Source organism: Lepisma saccharinum, chromosome 4 (assembly GCF_977018435.1).
Source record: "Lepisma saccharinum chromosome 4, izLepSacc3.1, whole genome shotgun sequence".
NCBI lineage: Eukaryota > Metazoa > Arthropoda > Insecta > Zygentoma > Lepismatidae > Lepisma > Lepisma saccharinum.
Window position 1 is genome coordinate 81,633,593 of NC_139232.1, and position 24,125 is coordinate 81,657,717.

The window sequence follows — 24,125 nt, forward strand, 5'->3', positions numbered from 1 at the left end:
TTTGAGCTCACTTCATTCTGTGTAAAGAGCGTGGTTTCCTTATTTCAATTGCATTACATCTTACGTTATATTGTTTTAAATTTTGAATTCAATATTCCACGGTTCATCAAATTAAAAGCTCTAGTTAAGTCATGCAATATTAAAGGAACTATTTAGTATTACTATTTTCTAATCCTTGAGAAATTGATTAGGCACAAGAGTTGTATTTGATGCGCTTTCATTTTCTATAAAAACAGGTCGTTCATTCGATACAAATCAAAAGTTTTTCTTCTAGAACATTGCTTATTAAGCTGACGATAGTGGTCTGTAAGTAAGGGAAAATTTATTTCATTTTTGAATAATGAACAAAATCTTGTTACTTATTACAACTCTGTCATGGTGGAGGATAGTTTTGTATTGCTCCAAGATAGGTTATGTGGAGATCTTTATGCAAACTGAAATCAAACAGAATACTAAAACATAATCATTGATGATACCAGAGAGGTGGACGCCTACCCACCCCCAACTCTCCTCTACTTTGTCCTAAGGGTGCAGGCTGGTTGACTCCACTAATCGACCTTTCAACCTTCTCAAAGATCTCCAATAACAATGACTCGTCTTCTTTCCGCAAATGTGCATTAGCATTTAGGAGAATATGAAATGTGATACCCTAGAAAATACCCTCTCCCTCTGCGCCTCCATATTCCTTCGTGGCGACATCATTGGACGTAAATCAATGCACACAATCCCACATAATTCAACAAAAAAGGGATTGGAAGAACTTCAATACTGAAGCGTTGCTCTAATTTTGATTTTAGTGTTTTCTCGCAATTGGGCCTCCCCGAATGGCGCAGTGGTAGCGTCGTCGCCAAGGGGATCCGGATTCGATACCCGGGGAATAGGAGAGACATAAGTTATAAATTCTATATATTGTGGAAAGGAAAAAGGTCTTGTTTTATCAGAAAGTCCACTAAAGTGGACATCAAGATTTCGATCAATATATTTTCAGTAATTACGACATAAATAACTAACTTTCAAACTTTCACCTTATCGACTTTCAAATGAATGGCCATTTTTTAAAAATACAATTTGATGTCTGTGTAATGAACACGTTGTAACAATAAATTTACTTTTACAGAAAACAGATTCAATGCATAAGGTGCCAACTCAGCTGTACAAAAGATACAACCCCATTAGTGATCCTTTAATGAGTCATGGTTTATTAAACCATGAAAGATTTTTGATTTCTTACCATTTCTAATGTTTCGTGACGAATTTCAACACACTTCATTGTGTGTAAAGGTCACAGTTTCCTCTCTAACGTTAAAAGCTGTATTTAAGTCATGCAATATTAATGGAACTATTTATTATTACTATTGTTTATTTCTTAAAAAATTAATTAGACACAAGAGTTGCATTTGATGCGTTTTTATCTTAATATATAATAATGGATGTATATGTGTATGTATGTTTGTTCCAGCATAACTTTCGAACGCCTGGAGGGATTACAACCAAACTTAGAACACGTATCACTTGCAATCTCGAAAGAAATACTGTGGGGGTAAGACACCGCTGGCACCCTTGGGGATAGGGGTGAGGAGGGGTGACATGTAAAATAATCGAAAACGACCGATATTAGTGTGGAATCCATAGATTTCGGGGTCCCTAAGATGAATAGTGACACTTCTGATGCCGTTCAACTTCAAGCTCGTCACCTATCGGGAGAGGGGTGAAAATTAAAATAACAAAAATGACCAAAATTAGTGTCGAATCTATAGTTTTTGGAGTCGCTAAGCTAATTGGTGACATTCATGATGACCAACCTTGGTACACATATGACTTACAAAGTGAAAAGAAATACTGTGGGGATAAGACACCCCTGGCACCCGTAGGGTGGGGGTGTGAAGGGGGTGACATTTAAAAATTATTGAAAACGACCAATATTAGTGTGGAATCTACAGTTATCGGAGTCTCTAAGATGAATAGGGACACTCGCAATGCCATTCAACTCCAAGACACCTCTGGTACCCTAGGGGTGGGAAAGCTTTCAACACTTGTTGTGTAAGGTGCTGCCACCTAGGGAAACAAAGCTGCACTATGCCAGTGCCTGGGACAGTACGTACTCCGACCCACACCGGTATACCTCGCTTATCTCTTGCTCCGGCTAGCACGACTAACAGCGTGGCAGCGGTGGGATCCACATTCGGTCGAACGGAAGAATGGAATAGCTAACATGGGATCCAGATATCGTGGCTCTACTAGACTTTTTTGAGAACAGAAATGAAGGTACGTGAGTGTTAAACATGCCTAATAATAGTGATTCGTCGGTAACCGGCAACGTTTTGCATTCGCTCGTGAATGTGAATCTTTGACTTTGTTCGACCAGAACTGTGGCCATTATGGAGAAAAAGGTTCGAACGTTATCTAAGTGTTTCGGGCTTGGTTAACAAAACTGAGGACGAAAAAATCAACCTACTTCTATACGTAATGGGTTCACAAAGTGAGGAATATTTGTTGCGTTTCCCGGAACCACGTTCAGTGAGCGACTTGATGAACAAGTTCGATTCTGTGTTTCTGCCACATCGTAACGTAAGTTTTGAACGATATAAGTTTAATACCAGAGTGCAAAATGTGGGGGAACCAGCTGACTTGTTTATCACGGATCTGCATAGACTGGCTGAACATTGCGAGTTTGGTAATCTCAAGGACGACATGATTCGGGACAGTTTCGTCGTCGGCGTAGCTGATAAACGTGTGTCCGACAAACTACAGATGCAGCGAGAATTGACGCTTGCGGAGGCAGTTAATTTGGTTAAGCAGTACGAACAACAACAGAAGAATTCACATGAAATTTGCCGACCAAGGACAGGTACAACAAGTAACCAGACGACCGGGAAGGACTACGCTAGTAGAACCGGGACCGGAAGTGCAACGTACAGGGGAAGAAATTTTCGACCACCAGCTCGGAGTAAGTACAACACAAACTTAGAGAAACAGAAGTATTGTCCCTTCTGTGGAGGACCATTTCACCCAAAATTAAAGGATTGCCCAGTTAGAACAGTGGCGTGCAGGTACTGTAAAAAAGTAGGACATTTTTTTTTAGTTTGTAGGAAGAGAAACACGAAAACAATCAATCATTTTGAATTTGGTAATGTGAATGAACAAAACAGTAACGAAAAATCGAGTGTGGAAGAGAATTTTGTAGGAAATATTAAAGGATCTACTTCTAATTCAGACTTCAGTTGGTATCGTTCAATTTTCATTAAGGAACTTGGCGATAATGTTAATTTTTTGATCGATACAGGTGCTGATCGTGTATGTGTACCTGATAAAGTGTTATTTCCAAACATGTTATGTAATTTAAATGCAAAACAATCGGACCTTAAAGGACCCGATGGTACACAATTAAAGGTGTTAGGTACTACGAATTTTACATTATGCTTTAATGGCAAGGAATTTTGTACAAGGGTATATGTAGTAGAAGGGTTGCAAAAACCATTGCTTGGTCGAAATGCAGTCACTGCTTTGGAAATACTAAATGTAAATAATCTGCAAAAATACTTACGATCTTTCACAAAAGTTGATATTAATTCACCAGAATATTGTAAATTGTTTCAAAACATTGGAGAATTTAAGAATGCAAAACCATATGTACAGGTTGTACCAAGATTAGTACCCGTACCAATGTTGAAAAAACTAGAAGTAGAGATTAACCGTTTGAAAAATCTGAAAATAATTGAACCTATATAAAAAAAATAACAGACTGGGTTAGTCCTATTGTGTGTGTGCCTAAAGGTAATGAGGTTAGGCTATGTTGTGATTATACAAAGTTAAATGAGTGGGTGTTAAGGCCACATTTCCCTATGCCAAAAGTAGAATCAACTCTTGCACAATTAAAGGGAGCAAGGTATTTCAGTAAAATTGATTTAAATACCTCGTTTTATCAAGTAAAATTAGATGAAAACAGTCAACTGTTAACTACCTTCATTTGTCCATTTGGAAGATTTAAATTTTTGCGTATGCCATTTGGGATTTCATGTGCAAATCAGAGCTTCAAACATATTTGGGTATGGTTAACTATGCAGGAAAATTTATTCCAAATAAATCAGATATTTTAGCACCTTTAACTGGTTTGCTTAAAGATGGTGTAGAATTTAATTGTGGTGCGGAACAAGAATGTAGTTACAAAATGCTACAGCAAGCTCTAACTACAACCCCAACCTTAGCATATTTTGATCCTAGTAAACAGTGCATTGTTAGTGCAGATTCATCTTCATATGGCATAGGTGCTGTGTTATTTCAAATGAAAGGTGCAAAAAGAGAAATCGTTGCTTATGTTTCTAGAAAATTAACACCTACAGAACAAAGGTATGCACAGATTGAAAAGGAAGCTTTAGCTTTAACGTGGGCTAAGGAAAAATTTTCAGAATATGTTTCAGGTCTAAAAGTGAATTTGGAAACTGATCATAAACCATTAATTCAGATTTTGGGTTCTAAGAACATTGATGAGTTAACTCCAAGATTGCAAAGATTTAGAATAAGGTTAAAGAGGTATGACTATACAGTTAATTATATACTAGGCCGTGAACTTATATTAGCAGATTTTCTGTCCAGAAATCCTATTGATGGCTGGGAGAGAGAGGAATTAGGTGAAGAAGTTCATGCTTTTGTAAATTTTGTTATTCAACACTGTCCTGTGAAAGATTATTACCTAGACAAAATTAAACAGTGTCAAGTAAATGATAACATATGCAAGAAAGTTAAGTACTATACTTTGAATGGTTGGCCTGAGAAAAGTAAAATTGCAGTTGAACTGTTACCTTACTATCAATATAGATTAGATTTCTCAATAATACATGATATATTGTTAAAAGGTTCTCGTATTGTAATACCAGGTTTACTACAAGAGGAGGTTTTAAAATTCATACACCAAGGTCATCAGGGTATAACGAAATGTAGACGTCGAGCACAAATGTCAGTATGGTGGATAGGACTTAGTTCACAACTTGATGCTTTAGTGAAAAACTGCTCTCAATGTATTGAAATGAGAGGTAACTGTAAAGAACCATTTTTAATGGAAAGTTTACCTGATGGACCATGGCAACAGGTGGGAGTAGATTTGTTTAAATGTAAAGGTGTATGGTACCTTATTGCCACAGATTACTACTCAAAGTTGTTTGAGATATTTCCGTTGAAACAAATGACAGAAGATGTGATAATCACAAAAATGAAGCAAATGTTTGCTAGATATGCTGTTTGTAATGTAATTAGATCTGATAATGGACCGCAGTTTCAGTACAAATTTCGCTGTTTTGCTAAGGAGTATAACTTTATTCATCAGACAGGTTCGCCATATCATAGTCAGTCTCAAGGACAAGTAGAAGCTACTGTTAAAATTGCTAAACATTTGTTAATGAAGAATGAGGTTTGCTTGCCTATAGAAATACTCCATTAGCGAATGGTTATTCTCCTGCAGAATTATTTCTGAACAGGAAATTAAGATCAGATTTACCGATGTTACCTGTAAAATTACTACCTAAAGTGTTGAATCGTAGCCAAATTTTATACAAGAATAAGAATTTAAAGAACAAACAAGCTGACAATTAGAACAAAAGGTACAGAGTTAGACATTTAAGAGACCTAAAGGTAGGTGAGAGGATCTGGGTCAAGGATTTAAAACTAAATTGAAATATCCTAGATCATACTTAATACAATCGAATACAGGTACTTATCGTCGAAACAGATGGCTCCTCATCCCTGCTCCTCAGGTAATGAACAGGGGTGATATTACATTTCCTGAAAGGCCTCAGCCCAGAGTAAATAATAAAGAAAATAAGTTAGAAGCTGAAAGTTCGGTGTATATGCATCCTCGAAGGGAAAGAAACCCTCCAGGATGGATGAAGGATTACATAGGTTAAGATATTATTTGATATTATTCGTTCTTTGTTAATGGTTGTGGATAAAATAGTTAAATGTGTAATTTTTATGCTTTGGTTAAAACATTACTGTTCTTCAATTTGAGTTAAGAGACAGAAGCTTTGTTTAAAATGTTTTGTAATAAGATGTAAGATTTATGTAGCATATGTAAACAAAGATAGCTTCAATAAAGAAGGGGGATGTTGTGTAAGGTGCTCCCACCTAGGCAAACAAAGCTGCACTATGCCAGTGCCTGGGACAGTACGTCCTCCGACCCATACCGGTATACCTAGCTTATCTCTTGCTCCGGATAGCACGACTAACACTACAACACTGAAATGTGGTTCTAATTTTAATTTTAGTAGACTTTCTCATAAAACAAAAATACCTTATACCCTTGCACAATATATAGGATTTAATGCCTCCCCGGTAGCGTCATCGCCTTGAAATCAAAGGGTCCTGGGTTCGATATTTTCCGGTGGAGGCACATAGTGGTTCGGATTCCACTTTAAACTATAGTTCCAGTCCCGATTAGCCTTACTGTGCATAAAGTGAACTTAAAATACCAACTCAATCAATCAATATATAGGATTCATAACTTGAATAAGTATAACTAAGTATAATATCTAGGGTTACCAGATCGCTGTAAGGGAAATATAGGACATGCTGTCTCAAAATGTAGGACACAAAAACATTCTCAATAAATAATACATACTTCTATACAACACGTTAGAAAGTAATTGAAAAATTACACTTTTCGATTTTTAAAAATTAATTCTTAATGAATTTTTAAATGCAAAATTTCAAAACTTGCAATCATACTTGCGCCTCTTACTACATGATTTAAGTGGTACTTCTCAGAGGAGACAATTTTTATCTAAATTTCAGGTTTAGTCAAACTATATTTATGTTAGAGTGGACAGTCAGAATCTCTGAAATTATAGGGACCAGTATCAAACAAACATTTTGCAGACTTTATGAAAAAATATTTTTTCTCGTGAGTCTGTTGTGTTGATGGTAATGAAAGTACTCTCTCAACATTTGAATTATGACTTGTAATGGCAAACAAATATTCGGCAATTACCGTAATTTAAAATAGTTCGAGAAGTTTCAGCTTGGGTAGTTTTTAGTTCAATAACAGGGTGACTACCAAAATAACACATCCAGAATTCTTGACTTTTTTTTAGAATTTTTTAGACCTTTTTTCCGTCTTTCTTAACGTTTATTTATTCGACCCCTACTTAGGTAAAGTTGGAAATTAGTAATTAAAAAAAAATATATTTATTTAATGAAAACCCCAAACAAAGGGCCAGTTAATATGAAAAGTGAAGCTGAATTTAAGAAGAGAATTAGATCTACTTTCTCGTATTAATGCATCCTGAGCTGTGTTTGGCAGACGAGCGAGGGTTTGGCGTCTGGACTCACAGCTACTACAACCTTATGTTGGGCTTGTGTAGGTTGTCCCTGTATGTTTGTGACTGTCCCTTCATCCATCCTATCTTACCACCATTCATTCTCATCTTCGCGATTAGCCAAAGTGACAGAAAAAAATGAAGTAAAATAAACTAAATCATCTAATCAATCATAATGATAGCAAAATTCTTGACCAGAAGAATAATCTATTGCCTCTTTATTGACCCCTTGACCTACTTGTTGATTTCTTTACTTTTTCTTGACTATCATGACTTTCATGACTGACAGACACTCTGGTTTACAATCAAATTATATCGAATATTGAATAAGAATGTGCAACACCTTGTTCCATCAATATAAACCCTAAGGCAAGAAATTCTGCTCGGGCATTGAACAGTGATGTTATTGGAAAGTGGTCCCAAAACTTTGTTCATTAAGTGCTTCCGTATTCTCGTTTGTTTAATAGCAGGACAAACGTTTTTCTTTTGGGGTAATAACTGAATCAAAATAAATTTCACTATTGAGTTTGGAAGCGTAGTCCATAGACTTGTAACTTGCATGATTCTTTTCTATTATCTATTTTCCTAATTAATATTATGTGATACTCAAAATGTAGGACATTTATGGTATTTTTCAAATTCCTCCCGGACGCCGGACATAAGGCTAAAATATAGCACATGTCCGAAAAAAAAACGGACGTCTGGTAACGCTAATAATATCTCAAAATTTTGTACAGTATAATTTACAATAAAATCAAACATTCGAAAATTATGATACTATATAGGGTGTTTCAGGGCTGATGATACAAACTATCAGGGATATTGGAGAAGGGCACATGTATCAATTTGAGATAAGGAACCCTGGTCTGCAAACGACTTAGTCGAACGTTATAAGCGAAAACCTGTGTATGAAGATGTAATGCTTTTATTACCTGCACAAGTTTCACAAGCTGCTACATTCACAACAGTTGTTCAAAGTAGCGACCCCCACATCGTCGCACAAAGTTCTGGCGTATCCGTTGGAACAACCCAGGGGTCGTTCGAACAATGTCACAGGCAGCGAGAATTCTTGCCAAGAGATCCTCTTCAGTCTACTACAGGTGTCTCGTACACAGGACTGTCTTGTCATGCCTGCAGCGGAGCTGGGGGACGCCACTTTGAACAACTATTGTGAATGTAGCAGCTTGTGAAACTTGTGCAGGTAATAAAAGTATTACATCTTCATCCACCGATTTTCGCTTATAACTTTCGACTAAGTCGTTTCCGGACCAGGGTTCCTTATCTCAAATTGATAAATGATTCCTTCTACATCATCCCTGAAAGTTTGTACCATCAGCCCGGAAACACCCTATATACACACACATATATATATATATATATATATATATATATATATATATATATATATATACCTATTTCTGGAAAGGGGTAATACTAGAGCACATTTGCAACAAATTTGACGCTATGCATCGGCGGTCGGAAATCAGTGGGTTTCGAGTTATTGCCTTTTGTAGATTTTCGTGACCAAAAAACTAATAATCTTGAAAAAACTGCTACACCCTGGGCACTTAATTGACACGTTGCTAACAGCTGACGAAGGAGTGACTACTGGGAAAAAAATTCGTGCCCAAAATTACCACACCCACAGAAAGAAACCGTCATTGGCTTGACTCACTGGAAAGTCTGGTTCACTGTGCATACAGCACGACTGTATCCATACCATTACACGCCAGTGCATGCATGTTATTGAGGAGGGAGATCTTGTCAGAATGATGGATTTTTGTCAATTTTTACTAAATACCGACACTGAAGACCCCCATCATCTGACAAGAATTCTGTGGACGGACGAATCCAAATTCGACCGCGATGGTATTACGAATTTTCATAATGCACATTTTTGGGCCCCTAAGGGTCATCCCAAGAAAATCTAAACAAAACGCTCACCACAGAAAATTCTCACTAAATGTGTGGATGAGAATCATCCACAATCATGTGATCGGGCCATTCTTTCTGCCACATAACCTAAACGGCATGGCCTACGAAAACTTCCTAAGGGAGAATTGACGACGCTGATGGAGGATGATTTACCAACATGATGGCTGCCCAGCCCACTATTTCTGGAGTGTGCGACAGTGACTGGACGACAAATATCCCATGCGATGGATTGGTCGAGGCGGCCAGACCCCCTGCCCGGCGAGGAGTCAGGATTGGACGTAATGCAACTTTTACATTTGGGGTCACATGGAGTTAGTCTACAGTACACTAGTGAACTCCCAAGAAGAGTTGAGAAAGAGAGAATAGTGGCAGCCACCCAATACATAAGAGACAGAGTGTCAACGCGAGTGACTGTGTTTGAAGTACGCCGCAGGCTGCGCGCTTGCATACGTAACCGAGGGAAGCAATTTGAACAGGATTTGTAGTTTTTGTAACAGTTAATCCTTTATTTCTCACAAAGAAGTCTACAACGCGCCTTCTCCGCTTTTTATTCAGATTTTTCTCCCAACCCGTGTGTCAGTTGACAACATTTTATCTTTTTGGAGAGCTTATGAAACGAGGAAGTTTTTTCCGTAATTTTTACGCTAAGTGTTTTACCATTTTCTTGAGTAATCCTCTTCGATTTAAACGATAACTTCCAAATTTCTTCATGACGTGTGCTCCAATGACTGTTTCTTTCTGTGGGTGTGGTAATTTTGGGCACGAATTTTTTTCCCAGTAGTCACTCATTCGTCAGCTGTTAGCAACGTGTTAATTAAGTGCTCAGGGTGTAGTAGTTTTTTCAAAATTATTAGTTTTTTGGTCGCAAGTTGGAATATGTCACGAAAATCTACAAACTGCAATAACTCGAAACCCATTGATTTCCGACCCCCGGTGCATAGGGTCAAATTTTTTGCAAATGTGCTCTAGTATTACCCCTTTTCCAGGAATAGGTCGAATTACCAATCACCCTGTATATGTGTGTGTGTGTGTGTTTGTGTGTGTTTTATATGTCAATTACGGTCATGTCTTAACTTTCTCTTAGATCTAAAACTAACACATTTTTATTCGTTTTCTTTCATTAAAAAATACCTTTTTTCTTTGCACAATGAATCGTACTAGCTCGATATTTAAATTTAACTGCTACGTCTCATTATGTAATCCTGTAAAATTATTTTCTATTCAAAAATTTACCCATTCCCCAAATTTGGACATAATAGATAATTGTTATGCATCAATTATTATAAGCCGACGTCGGACTGGAGTGATTAGAACAAAGCGATACAACGCAAGGGATTCCGGATTCTAGTCCCGGTATGGGCATGAGTGTTCTTTCTGATTGTCCCTTCATCACATCCCATCATAACAACACTCATCCTGATCGTCACGATTAGTTATATGTGATAGGAAATAGAAGTAATATAAACAAAATCAATCAGTCAATTATTAAAAACTTTACAGTGACCAAATTACCATTATATTTTCTCACAGCTAGGAATTTTTTGTTCGTATTTGTTCTACAGAAAGATGAGTGACTATCACGAGGAAATCTGCGTTCGATCCATGGGCTGAGTGATATCAGGTGGAAAAACACTCCTCACAAAAAGTTAATGTTGTTATATTAGGTACAACAAGTTTCGAATATTATTATGTTAGACAATAGGTGATAGTCACGGTGGCATATGTCGGCACCAGACAGGTACCATGTGTTGTTGCATTCCAAGGCCATTCCTAATACCTATTGTCTAACGTAACAATTTTTCAATTTTTTTGTGAGGCGTGTATTTCCGTTAATATTACTGCTGCCTTGCTGTCACTCAGACTCTCATCAATAGGTATCTATGGCAATCGTGGAGGGGGAAGGGTTCTAAAACAGCCTGAATGTGGTGCCAATAATTCACCTCCACTTAGACCAAGGTCGATAATACATGGAGCTTTATTTCATAGTCAATAATTCTCTTTGTAAATAGATATATAGAAGTCTAAAGCACATTTTAATTTATATGTTTTGCCTTTTCAATTTTTATTAAAATTCGTCGGCTTTCTGCCTTTTTGGGCTACTATTTAATAGGGAAATAACTGATGGTTAGATAAATAAAGTGACACTCACAAAGGAATGGCGGTGCTTGGACAGGGACATAACACGGAAGTTGAGAATCTTTATTTACCTCACGTCATTAATTTTGTTATTATTTAATATTCTAGACAATGAGTAAATGGGCAGCAGTAGTTCTGGTTCTTCTCCTGTGTGGCGTTGGTGCACTAGCTTGGAAATGCCCGAGTCCTCCTGTTGGTAAGTTCGACATCTTTGAGGTTATGTCAACCTACGTGTAAAACGTGGAATATTTACAGGTTTCTGCGTTGGTACACAAGTTGTTAGTGCTATCATGGAAAATCTATTCTTGGTGTAAACATAACAGAAGCGTATTTAAGAGAGGATATTGGACTTCAGCGCCGACATGTCATAGGATTGAAAAGCATGTTCAGTTATCATAAAGAGCACATTCATATACGATATAAATGGGCGAAAGTGACTTAAATTTAGAACGTTTTCTGACTTGCTTTCCACAACAATTCTGGATAATATGCATCACAAAGAAATCAAAGATATTACAAAGATGCTCGTGAAATATTACTGTTACAGCATTTATTTGAGGATTAACAGGATATATAATTTTTGCTGGTTTAAAATTTGGTAGCATGATTTACTATAAGGGGGTCTAAAATGCTCTATAATCATGATATTCAGAATATAAGGTCTGAATATCCTTCTGACATAATTCTAACACAAATGACTTGATAGAGCCACTTCCATTTCTTAATGAGCGTTATCGGAAAGATAGAATTCTATGAAGTGTCTTAAACCATATTTTCGTCAGTCAGTATCAAATTAGGTTCTGTCTGTTATCATGTGTGTGTGTTTTATATATATATATATATATATATATATATATATATATATATATATATATGTTATGTATGTAGGCATGTATTATGTTTATTCATTGCTGACGATCTCTTCTAATTTTATAATGCTCTTCTTAGTACAAATATATATTACATATCAAATCATTGTAACACTTCCTATCATAGGTAAGGTTTTTCACTGAAAGGGTGGCCGAGATTACTATTCGAAAAGACCAACCAAGTAGCTATTGTATTTCACCACATAATCGACATAATAGTGATATATTTGATTGACTTGACTTTTTCCAGGAACTTTCCATACATTGTTTATATTGAAATATAGTTGCTAAATCCAAATCTTTAATTTGGCTTATTTCATTAATTATTAATAGTTGTTTTCTAGAAATTGCGTGAGTTCCAGTTATTACTTCATTTCCCCTCTCCTTCCAAGTTCTTGCATTTAAATCGTACAAGAGAATAGTTATCACAGCATCATTTCTTGGTGTTTTGTCCCATGACGTAAAGCATCTCCATTACAATTACATCTGAGTCTTTCGTAGGGGCATAATTATTGAGTGTCACATACCCGTGTCCGGCTCCTTTGGACACGGCCGGTATCAGGTATCGTTACTTTTCTTTATCGGACTTAGTTTCTAGGCTGAAGGTAAGACTTTGTCCGTTGCCAAAAGTTACAGGTCGGAATCTATCTGTTCTCTCCTCGAACAGTTCTCTCCTCGATCCATATTCGGAGACGTGATCTTCTTACGCACCATGCTGTCTGGCATTCGGTATATATATGGCCCAACCACCTTAGGCGTGTTAGTTTAGTTTCCTTCACAATTTCTATATCCTGATAAAGCTGATATAGTTCCATATTATATATTCTTCTCCATAATCCATTTTCATATATCGGCCCTTAGATCCTCCTCAGAATCTTCCTTTCAAAGCTTCCGATCATTGACTCAGTCTTGTTGGTTATTATCCATGATTCACATACATACATTAAAATAGGGCTTATTTCCCTTTTTTATAGTTTAACTTTTGTTTTTCTTCTTATGTACTGATTCTTGATATGTTTTCCGAGTCCAACATACCTTGTATTTGCCATACTTATCCTGTGTTTAATCTCTGTCAGAAAATCTCCGTTATATATGGTCCAAGATATTTAAATTCCCGAACTTTCTCAAAAGAGAGCCCGTTAAGTTAAAAAATTGCAGTATTAGTAGGCGCTTTAGTTATTTCCATATCATTTGATTTAGCTGCATTTACTGTGAGCCCTATTTTTTGTGCTGCAGTGAAAAGGTTAGCTACAGCTTCACGTAATGCTCTTGTTGTTCTGGCTATTATTACTATATCATCTGCGTATTCCATAATTTGCACTGATATGGTTCCACTAGTTTCTTTGCCTGCTTCCCTGACAGCCTTTTGTAATGCAACATTGAATAGCATGCATGACAAGACACCCCCTTGACGCAATCCTTGTTTGGTTTCAAATTCTTCTGTTAGCTGGTTTCTTATTTGTACTCTACAACGTACATTTATTAGCTTCTGTTGGATGTCAAATTCCCTCACGGCTTCGATTAACTCTCTCCTTTTTATGGTATCACATCCAGATTTAAAGTCTATGTAAAGGTGATATGTATTTATTCCAAATTCCCTTGTCTTGGCACATATTTGTCTGATTGTATGTATGTGATCTGAGGTTGATTTTCCCTCTCTAAAGCCACATTGGTAGTCACCTATTATTCTATTTAGATATGGGGAATGCCTTCGAAACAGTATTTTAGAAAAAAATGTATCCAGTGTTAAGTTTGCTTTTGCATACTTACCATGAAATCCCTTCCATAAAGTTTCATCATCTCAGCTGGTATTTTGTCAGATCCTGGCGCTTTGTTGTTGATCAGCTTTGCAATGCACTGCTAACTTCTTCAAGGCTAGGCCCATATTTTTTTCCCTTTCATTCATTTGGAGGTTCGTGGCATTCTGATTTTCTTCCCTATCCTGTTTCTGTCCTTGCTCCCTTTTATTCTCATTCTGGTTCTAGTCATTCAATAGTTCAATAAAATGTTCCTATCATCTGGTAAAAATGTCCTGGTCATTGCTTAGAAGTCGTCCATCCTTATTCTTACTTACGCGTATATATGCCCCTGTTTCCTACTTTCTCGTTTTGCATTAAATCCTTCCACTTGCGTCATCTTAGTTTCCTCATACACCCTCTTCTTCCTTTCATGAATTTTATTTTCTTTCTTCCTCAATTCACTATATAGTTCTAACTTTGTTCTTGTGAAGTAGCTTTGTATCATATTTCGATAACCTTCATTTTTGTGCCTGGTTATCACCCTACACTCTCCATCAAACCATTCACTACGGTTATGTTTCTTCATTTCCCATATTTCTTCATCAGCTGCCTTTATTATTACGTCCCTTATGTTGGTCCATCCATCACTACTAATACTATGCATAACACCTTTCAATTTCCTCAGCCTGTCAGCAATCTTTTGCTCATACCTTATCCTTCCGTCTTTCTTCTTTAATTTATTTGTGCCTTTTCTTGTAATTTCACTTCGTTGTCTCTTTTATACAAGATATTCAGTTCTTAACCTTAGCAATAACCAGGTAGTGATTTGTATCCACATTAGCTCCTCTAAAACTACGTACTACATCTAAAATGTTAGATTTGTGTTTAGTATGTGAAAGTACATGGTCTATCTGATAACTTCATCGCACATCCGGAGTTGTCCATGTTGCTTTATGTATATCTTTATTAGGATAAAAGGTTCCTGCTATGATCATTTGATCTCTATTTGCGAAATCAATCAGTTTTATTCCGTTATCATTACTCTCGTGGTACAGGCTTTGAGTTCCAATCACTGGTCTAGCCTAGGTTTCCTCGCCTACCTTTGCATTAAGATCTTCGAGGATTATTTTAATATAATATCGAGAGAAGGAACCATAGGCTCTCTCCAATTTATCATAGTAGACATCCTTTTCATCCTCAGTTTTATCCTCCGTTGGTGAATGGGTTGTTATCAAGCTGTAGTTATGAAATTTTCCTCTAACTCTTAAAATACAGGTTCTGTCATCTATTGCCTAAAAATCCATTACAAGATTTTTCAACTTCTTCTTTATTAAAAAGTCTGTCCCAAATTCATGTCTTTCTCCACAGGTATAGTATATTACTGTATTTTTTGCTCCAGCACATCCTGCCCAGTCCACCTTACTTCCTGTAATGCAAGAGTATCAAGCTTGAATTACTGAACTCTTCGATAAGGTTTCTTAGGGCCCCAGTTCTGTATAGGGATAATATGTTCCATGTTCCTAATCTCATATCTTTTTTCTTGCCTGTTCGTCTTGCATGTTCCAGTCCGACTCTCTGATTTGAAGGCTTCTCAACTGTTGGTGTTTATACTGGGAGGAATGGTCAGTCCCTCGCGAAACCCCCAAACTTGGGGGACCAGGATTTTCCATTGGGGTTTACTCCCCTAGGGAGGCTGGCTTCGCTACGACTTAAGAGTCCTTCCTACCCTTGGTTTTCTGTCAGGGTATCCTTCCCTTAACGTTTGGGGTCCCTCCCGTCCCTGCAAGGCAGCAGGGACAGTGCTTATTTGATGGCGGCACTTCCTCGCCTTGTCGCAGTGTTGTCAGTGGGCTTTTCTGGGATTTTAATAAAGATGGTCCTGCCACCGGCCAACCCCTCCAGACCATGGTAACACTGCCGCCTCTGTCCAGGACTGCTTATTTGGCATTGCCTTATTCGCAGCTAACCACCATATCTGATGATCTTTCGCTAGCCGCCACCTGCGACCCGTCCAGTATCTGAGGCCTGTTCTGGGGTCCATTTATGCTATCATTTGTAATGTTTAAGGAAAAGTGATTGTATTTGCTTGAATTCTACACTCGGATGTGAAGCCTACCGCTTTCTTTGATAATCCTTAGTTTCCAAATGGTTTCCTTGTTTGGTACTTTTGTACTGTTCCACTGAATTCTATGTATATTACATTTTGGTTACTTATCGTCGCTTTTCTGCTACTGTTGGTCAATAGCGATGATGAGGATGAGTGATAATATGATAAAATTAATGAAGGGACACTTACAAAGAAGAACCAAATGCAGGGTGTGATTCGAACCCGGCACCTCTGGCATCGTATCGCATTGTGGCTACCACTCCGCCACGGAGGTCGGCGGAATCCTTTGATTCATTCCATGTGTGCGTGGCTATTTTCGAATTATTTACTTCACCTTTGTGTGTGTGTGTGTGTGTGTGCTGCTTGTGCCCATCCATTGTCTTCTCCAGAGGACGTATAAATTCTCCCATGTAAGTTCGCCCTACCGACACAAAGCTAAAGTTTCGTACACAGAAAAAAATCCAAGTTCTACAATAATGGAATATTTCGACATCAAAGTCATCTCGGTACCTCCAAAACAGGAAGTGTTTATTTTGTGATTTTGGTATAAAACTAGCTTTATTCTATTCGTTACTAATGTATAGTCAGGCATCAAAAATCCATTTTTACCGCATTCACTACTACGTATTCTAATGTCAGACATATGAATGAGACGCCATGGTTCCTAACAGACGGTCGCAATTCGTGGCTGTTTCATCGTCAGATATTTAGAACTGGTTGCTAATAGTGAACCAATGTTCTCTTCCTTTTGTGACGTTGCCTTTTGGTTTTGGTTTTATTGACGCCCGGGAGGAATAGATAAGTTGGAAGCAGTGCCGGAGATGGTAATTGTCAATAACCACGTTTATTCAAACCTAGACAAATACGCACAAAAATTGATTTTTGCAACGGCTTTACTGCGTGTGCCTCGAGCAGTTGCTTGAACCACGCGCACGTAACGGCGAGCAAAGCCCTCTTATAATGGGTCGAACGGATCACGCGCGCAGTGCGTCCGTTAAATGCTAATTTTACCGACAAAAGGGGTATTCATTTAATATTTCTCCCATGCCAATGATTTTACACGCAGAAGCAACATGCAAAAAGTTCAAATGTACGTTTTGTGTTGACACCTACAAACAAAAAATTTCAATTAGACCAAATGCATATACTACGTTTACCGAAAAATACCCTTAAGAATACGTAATTAGTTACGCAGTCTGTCGCTATACAACGACACGACTTGTGAAGATTACCAATCTTATCTTAGTGACTTGCGTTTGCAAATGCCAAGAAAAGTACAAGTAAATACTAACCAATGTGATCTTTATTACTTTTAACTTTGTCACTCAATAATTGTAAGTACATATATATTCAACATATTCCGTAACAATATTACCTAAGCATAAACGGCAAACATTAAGTTAATCAAAATCCGTGTTCCCCTTTTTGTGTGTCTAGGATCGCACATACATTGACGCGTACGTCTCTTGCAAGCAACTCGACCAGCGAGGTTGATATACTATTCTAACATTCAGGTACAAACATTCAATTATGTATTTTACTCTACCCAACAATTATTGTACTTGGGGGTTGTTCATTGTAATACCCTTTTTATATATATATATAATGTTACGAACACATTGAAATGAACGCTTTGATGCTACCGCTTTGAAGGGAATTTTCACCGAAAGCAAAGTACAAGGGGCGAAAGGTTGGCACGTAGGAATTTACGTAAGATACTTTTTATTGTTAAATATTTCCACAGTCGTTGTTCTATAGTTGAAAAAAAAAAAACACGAATAATTAACACTGTTGCTATTGAAGGTTACTTTAGGTAGTCCATTTCGTGGCACGTTCACAATTATGTAGTAATTAGTCAAACGTGGAAAAACCAGACACGTTGACAACGGCTTAACTATAGGGCAGCCATTTGCGATTTAATCAGAGCATGCTTCTAGTAGTCAAAAACACGCACGTTCATTCCCATTATACAAAGGTTCAAAAGTTTCACTTCCCGTGTTATGGTTTGTTCAAAAAAAAAAAAAAAAAAGGATGATTGAATTCGTGCTTCGTTAATTTAGAAAGTGGCAAAAAGGTCCGAAAGGAGATGGGTACCGTGTGCTGCATAAATAGTTCAAAATTTTAGCTTAACTTCACTACAAGTCTTTTGCGTCGCAATTTACCAGACCTTCCAATTCTACGTACCTTAAAAACTAGGCGTGTTTTACACAAACTGCCTTCAGTAACATGGCGAGTTAAATCCACCGTCCGGAACCTTAGGTGTTTGAATACATGCTTTTGGTACTCGTCATGCAACTCGCAGTTCTATCTCGAAGGTACGAGAAGGTTGGCCTGATAAAGCGACTCCAGCTGCCTGGTGGTTGAACGTCCTTTCACGGTCCCATCGAAGCACGAAGTGGAATTGCTGAAGAACAAGCAATTTCATTGTATTTGGAGGAGTATCACATAGCATCGCCAGGAGGCAGCACGTCTATATGCAGCTGACAGAGGGAGCTACACTCTGGCGGCGGATATGAGAACTTCGTTTTTAAAACGAAAGTTCCTTTAGTGGACTGTGACGTTGCGGGATTTTATATTATAAGGTCGCATCGTCACACTTTCTGACAATGGGTAGGTGAAATAGTTGAATTATAAAAAGTGCTGTTGCAGATAACGGAGAGGAGGGGGTCATTCGGCAGTTTTGCCTGACCTTGTGCTTGTCGGGCCAATAGGATGCGCCTATTTTCCAGTCTGACTTCTCTAGTATAATTACACGTTCTCTCCATTCCAGGTAGCAGTAAACGGCCATGTGGATGGGTTAACTGCCCAGAAGGGACGAACTGCAATTTCGCAACATCTACAGCAGGTCGGCGTGGTCAGGCTTCTGTACAATGTGTAAATGATAATGGTAAGTAATGTATCTAGTTTTGTCAGTCTGAGTCCCAAATTTGTCACCCGAATGTTTTTCATTACAAGTTTTGCACCCTTTTGTTTCACAAAGAAAAAGTTTCCCTCCTACTACAAATTAGGTAAATCACGTGTCAATAGTCGAGATTTTATGTAGGAGCTGGATTCCGATATTTCAATTAGAAGGTTTTGATTAGTCTATAGTTTTGGATAGCTCGATTCGCTTTTCTGAAGCTTTTGACGAATCCCGTAGCTTAGGATGGGTGATGATATGATACAATTGATGAAGAGATACTCACAAAGAACACCCATGTCAAGGCCAGGTCTCGAACCCGGGACCCCTGGTATCGTAGGGCGCCATGTTAAACCCTCCGCCGTGGAAGCCGTCTTTACCACTTGTTGTCCACCTCCTTGTCTCGAAAAGAAAAAAAAAACTGCTCTCTAAGAAATTACGTAAAATCTCAGGCTAAGGTTGGGTTTTACGTTGATGATGGACACCATGTTGTGTATTGTACGGTTCTGAGTAGCCGAGATTTTTATACTAGTTTTGCAACTCTCATAAATTACCGTAAACTTGGAACCCAAGTTTATATTTCAAATTCTAGTAAAGCCGTAGTATTGTACTACTTTCTTCCACAGAAAAGGTATACAGCCCTTCCAAGGAAGCATTTGGGTGGAGGGGGGGGGTCCAGGGGGTCCGGAACCCCGAAAGATTTTACACGTACTAAAATTAAATAATGAAAAATATATTATTTTAGACTTTCTTGTATAATTTCCTCTGAATTTATTGGAAGACAAGGATTATATTGGGATCATACGGCTTTGAAGAACAGGACGGACGTATTTAGAGGGTTCGAACCACACTCTCCACCACCAGAATGACTTATTTAGTACGAAAATTAAATATTTTATGCACCACAAAAAAGGCTATGCGTCTCTTAGGTTTACTCTACCGTTTCACTGAAATTAGTGACATCTCAGCCCTCACCTTGTACTTCAAATCATTCATCTCCCCAATAATAGAATACTGCTCTCCCGTCTGGTCCATGGCATGTCCCACTCACCTCTCCAGAATCGATTCAGTCTTTCACTTCTTCCTAGCTATAGTCCGTCACAGGGTTCCCTCATTACGCAATGTTTCATCTCCGCATCTCTTGTCTTTTCTAAACTTACAAACTGCTTATCAGCGACGTTTGCAAAATGATTTCAGTTACTTATACAAAATTGTGAATGGCAAAATCCGCTGCAACACTCTCCTTGAGGAATTTCACTTTAGAGTACCTATGCGCACAACTCGCAATACAAGGTTATTTTATACAAAAAAACCTAGACTAGAAATTCAAAAAAGATCTCTCTTTTATAGACTTGCAGCACAATACAATGATCTCCCCTCAAGTATTGATATATTTTCCTCCGAGTTTGCCTTTCGGTCTTCTATCAGAAGAAATACTTGTAATTAAAATCACATAGTGCCATCTCTTAGTTATTTTCTTGTTCATTTGCTATTCACTTTTATGTTGTTTTGTTACTCTTAATTATTTCTTATTTATTTTTAATTATTTTATTTTTTATTTTATGCTTATTATAATTATTGCTTTCTCATTGTTGACAATTTCAGTGTAAAATGGCCACCTGTGCTGTATCTGAAATTTTCTCAAATAAATAAATAAATAAATATGATGAAAATATACTTGTATAGCCTTTGTTGAAAAATTTCCTCTGAACATTGGAAGACAAGGATTATATTGCAATCATACGGCTTAGAAGGAGAGGAATTACGTATTTAAAGGGGTCAAGGGGTGCGGACCCCTTCCCCACCAAAGACTTACGAAATACTAAAATTAAGTAATGAAAATATTAGCCTTTGTTGCATAATCGATGGATGTTAATTTCCTTTGAAATTTTTGGAAGGCAAGGATTATATTGGGATCATACGGCTTTGAATGACATTACAAAGAAGATTTATGTACTACTACTCAATATGCATAAAATATTAATCAGAAACTTAATTTTCTCCAACTACATGTAACATCATTTTTGTTATTCGATAAATATTCAATTATTCATCTATTTGACATTAATTTCATTGCCAGGGCACTTGTTTTTATGTAAATTATTTCGATCTTAACTACAGGTAAGCTACGCAATGATATGCGCTGTTATATCTCTATTGTTATTCAGTCTTTTTACCTATTCGCCTAATAATAAATATAATATTAATTTATGTATAGTAATTAGTATTAATTTTATTTAATATATTTATTTTAATTGAAACATTATTATTATTATTATTCCTGAGACACTTGGCTCGGACCCCCCCCCAAACATATTTGTAGATACGTGCCTGACCCCTTCCAATTCACAGTGAATTATTATTAAAAGCCACGTTCCATATTAATGCCCAATCGCGACTTTCAATTTGAGGCTTTTGATGAACACAGTTTTGCACTTTTCTTGCTCCCTTTTGTTTTTCAAAGACAAAGTTTTGCACATCTCTCAGATTACGTAAAGATCATGTTCCAGCTTCATTTTGGACCCCCAATATGAATTTCAGTATTTTTGACAAGTGTGTAATTTTGCACTTTCTTGTTCCAAAAAGTTACCACTCCTAAATTAGAGTAAATACCGATTCAAAGTCGGGTTCCAAGTTAATGCTCAATCACAGCCTTTGATTTTGAATTTGATATTCAGAGTCTTGAACTCTTTTGTCCCACAAAGATAAATGTTTGTACTACTCTCAAATTACGATAAATCACGATTTGAAAGCCGTCTGTCACTTGGAATCTGACTTTGTGAGTGAAGATTTTGACAAGCTAATGAGGTAGTTTTTTGGATTTTGCACTTTTTTGTCCCACAAAGTTTTGCCACTTTCGGCTAATCGTAAAGACGAGGATGAGTGATGACATGATGAAATCGATGAAGGGACGGTGTCGTCTTAATTGCGAAAAGTCCTAGTTGCGAACACTTGCTGCTTGAACAGGAATAACATTATATCACCTCGAAGGGATGTGCCCTAATTGCGAACACTTGATGCCTGAACAGGAATAACATTATATCACCTCGAAGGGATGTGCCCTAATTACGAACAGCCCTAGTTGCGAACACTTGCTGCCTTAACAGGAATAACATTATATCACTTCAAAGGGATGTGCCCTAATTGCGAACACATGTTTCTGCCTTAGGACCTACAAATTCCTCTCGCACTTCCTGGGTCACTTTTACGAATTTTTAAAAGGGACTCAGCCCACATTTGAGACTAACTAGTCATTACCTTGTGTGTCACAGTTGAAACATAGAAAAGTCAACGTGATTTAAGTAGTCGCTGAAGTATATACTGGGTGAGTCTGTTAAAAGTGGCCTCGTGGAAAATGTGCTTCTTGCATGTAGGCAACCCTGGTACACCGAAGAGAAGAGCGGGGTAGAGAACAGTCCAGGATATCGGTGCCAAGCAGTTTAGACAACTTGACATAAACGTAAATGAATGAAACATCTCTTCTGCAAATGCAGTACAGTGTGACAACAACCTACCTAGAGGAGGTGCTGGAAATGTCCTCCGTTGACCTCGAGGCACGTGTGCAGACGATACCACATGTTCTGAAAAGCACGGGCGAGGACATCCTGCGGGATGGCCTGGATACCTGTGATAATGTTGTTCTGGAGTCCTTCGAGTGTTTGAGAGTTGTTGCTATACAACTGTCCGTAGGCGCCGACTCCATGGGGCTTGGGGGGGGGCTCGACCCCCCAATGTTAATGATGTTAGGGCAGAGCCCGTCAAATAATTTTGCTTAAGAGGATCTAATGTATTATTTTGCTTCTCTTGTAAAGTTTACTCTGTATTGTGCCACATGAACTTAACTTTAAATAGTTTGAAATGTTCTGGACCATCAACTTTGGGGGCTGAGACCGCTAAACCATCAACTTGGGGGGGGGGGGGCTATGACCGGAGACAACAAAACACATGACTTATTACTATATACTAAGTATATAATTATGAGTATTGTTAACATTTTTACTAAAAAGAGTTTCAAAATAACGAGGTGATATGACAATTATACCAGTATGTTGTTTAGTGAATTCTGAACAATTTGAGGTCGTAAACACGACTTTCAGGCAATATTGATCTGTACGATATTTAGTTATCCTCGAAATCTTTTCCTCTAATCCAAACAATAAGGGGAAAATAATTCTAAATTCTTTGAGTTTATTTAACACTGACTTGCAGTAAAGTACGCAAGGAAAGCTTATGAATAATCTGCATTCCGAAAGCGGGAACGGCTATGATCAAATGCATTATTGCTAAAGCACGACGTGCTATGTGTTTTTTTTTATTATTGCAAAATTAAATTTAAAAAGTAAAATATTGTAGCAAGAACAAAAAAGTAACACTATTTTCCTGCGATTTGTGTTAGCATTTTTGTAAATAATTAAATAAAACTGTTTAATATTGTAAATATTAGTTATTTTCATGGGTACGTCAACACTATGGTTATTTGCACCTGTCACATGTCCTTTCTTTACAAGTCTCTTGGGGGCCATTAACCCTCCGTAACCCGCGCAGCGGCACTCTGCCACCTTTTCTAAAATTTTGATTTATTCTCTTTATCAATGCAACAATGGTCTGGAAAGCAATAGGAAACATATCTACACTATTCCCACGAAAACATAGAGGCGTTCCAACCTTTTTTTGGCGTTTGTCAGTTGTTTACATGCCTCAAAAGTGACCGGTCCCCCTTAGGCGGCACTTAGTACCGCGCGCAGAATCGTGTCCTATCTTAAATCATATCACTCCAGCCATGAATTTGGTGGCTATAAGAAAAATTAAACGACGGTACGTTGTTCGGAATGCAAATTAATTGTATGCAGAAACCATTGCAGTACCCATACGAAATGTCGGAGTTGTCAAAATGTATTGAAAAGTGACAATATTGGGTCCGTTTTATTTGAGTTTGAATATCTCTTTTCACGTATACCTTGTAAAACAAGAAGAAACTTATTGAGATTTGAAAATTTTAATATTTTGTAAGTATCTTCGAGTAGTATTTTACTCATTTGATTGCTTTTTCAGCGAGTCAGCAAGATTTTGACTGAGAATTTTGGAACAAATTGTTCCTTTCTAAGCCCATATAAGTTGTATGATTTCAATTCG

At 37.5% G+C, this 24,125-nt stretch overlaps 1 long non-coding RNA gene across 2 annotated transcripts in view; it reads left to right on the forward strand.

The window, feature by feature from the left end:
• The first annotated feature begins 222 nt into the window (after window positions 1-222).
• LOC145987236 (uncharacterized) overlaps window positions 223-24,125 on the forward strand; it is a 44,586-nt gene continuing 20,683 nt past the window's right edge. Inside the window, exons 1-3 of one of the 2 annotated variants that reach the window (XR_014441632.1) lie at window positions 223-306; window positions 11,487-11,574; window positions 18,864-18,980. This is a non-coding gene — a long non-coding RNA (uncharacterized LOC145987236). Of the gene's footprint in view, window positions 311-11,486; window positions 11,575-18,863; window positions 18,981-24,125 lie in introns of both variants that reach the window. The other variant, XR_014441633.1, reaches the window with a different exon arrangement.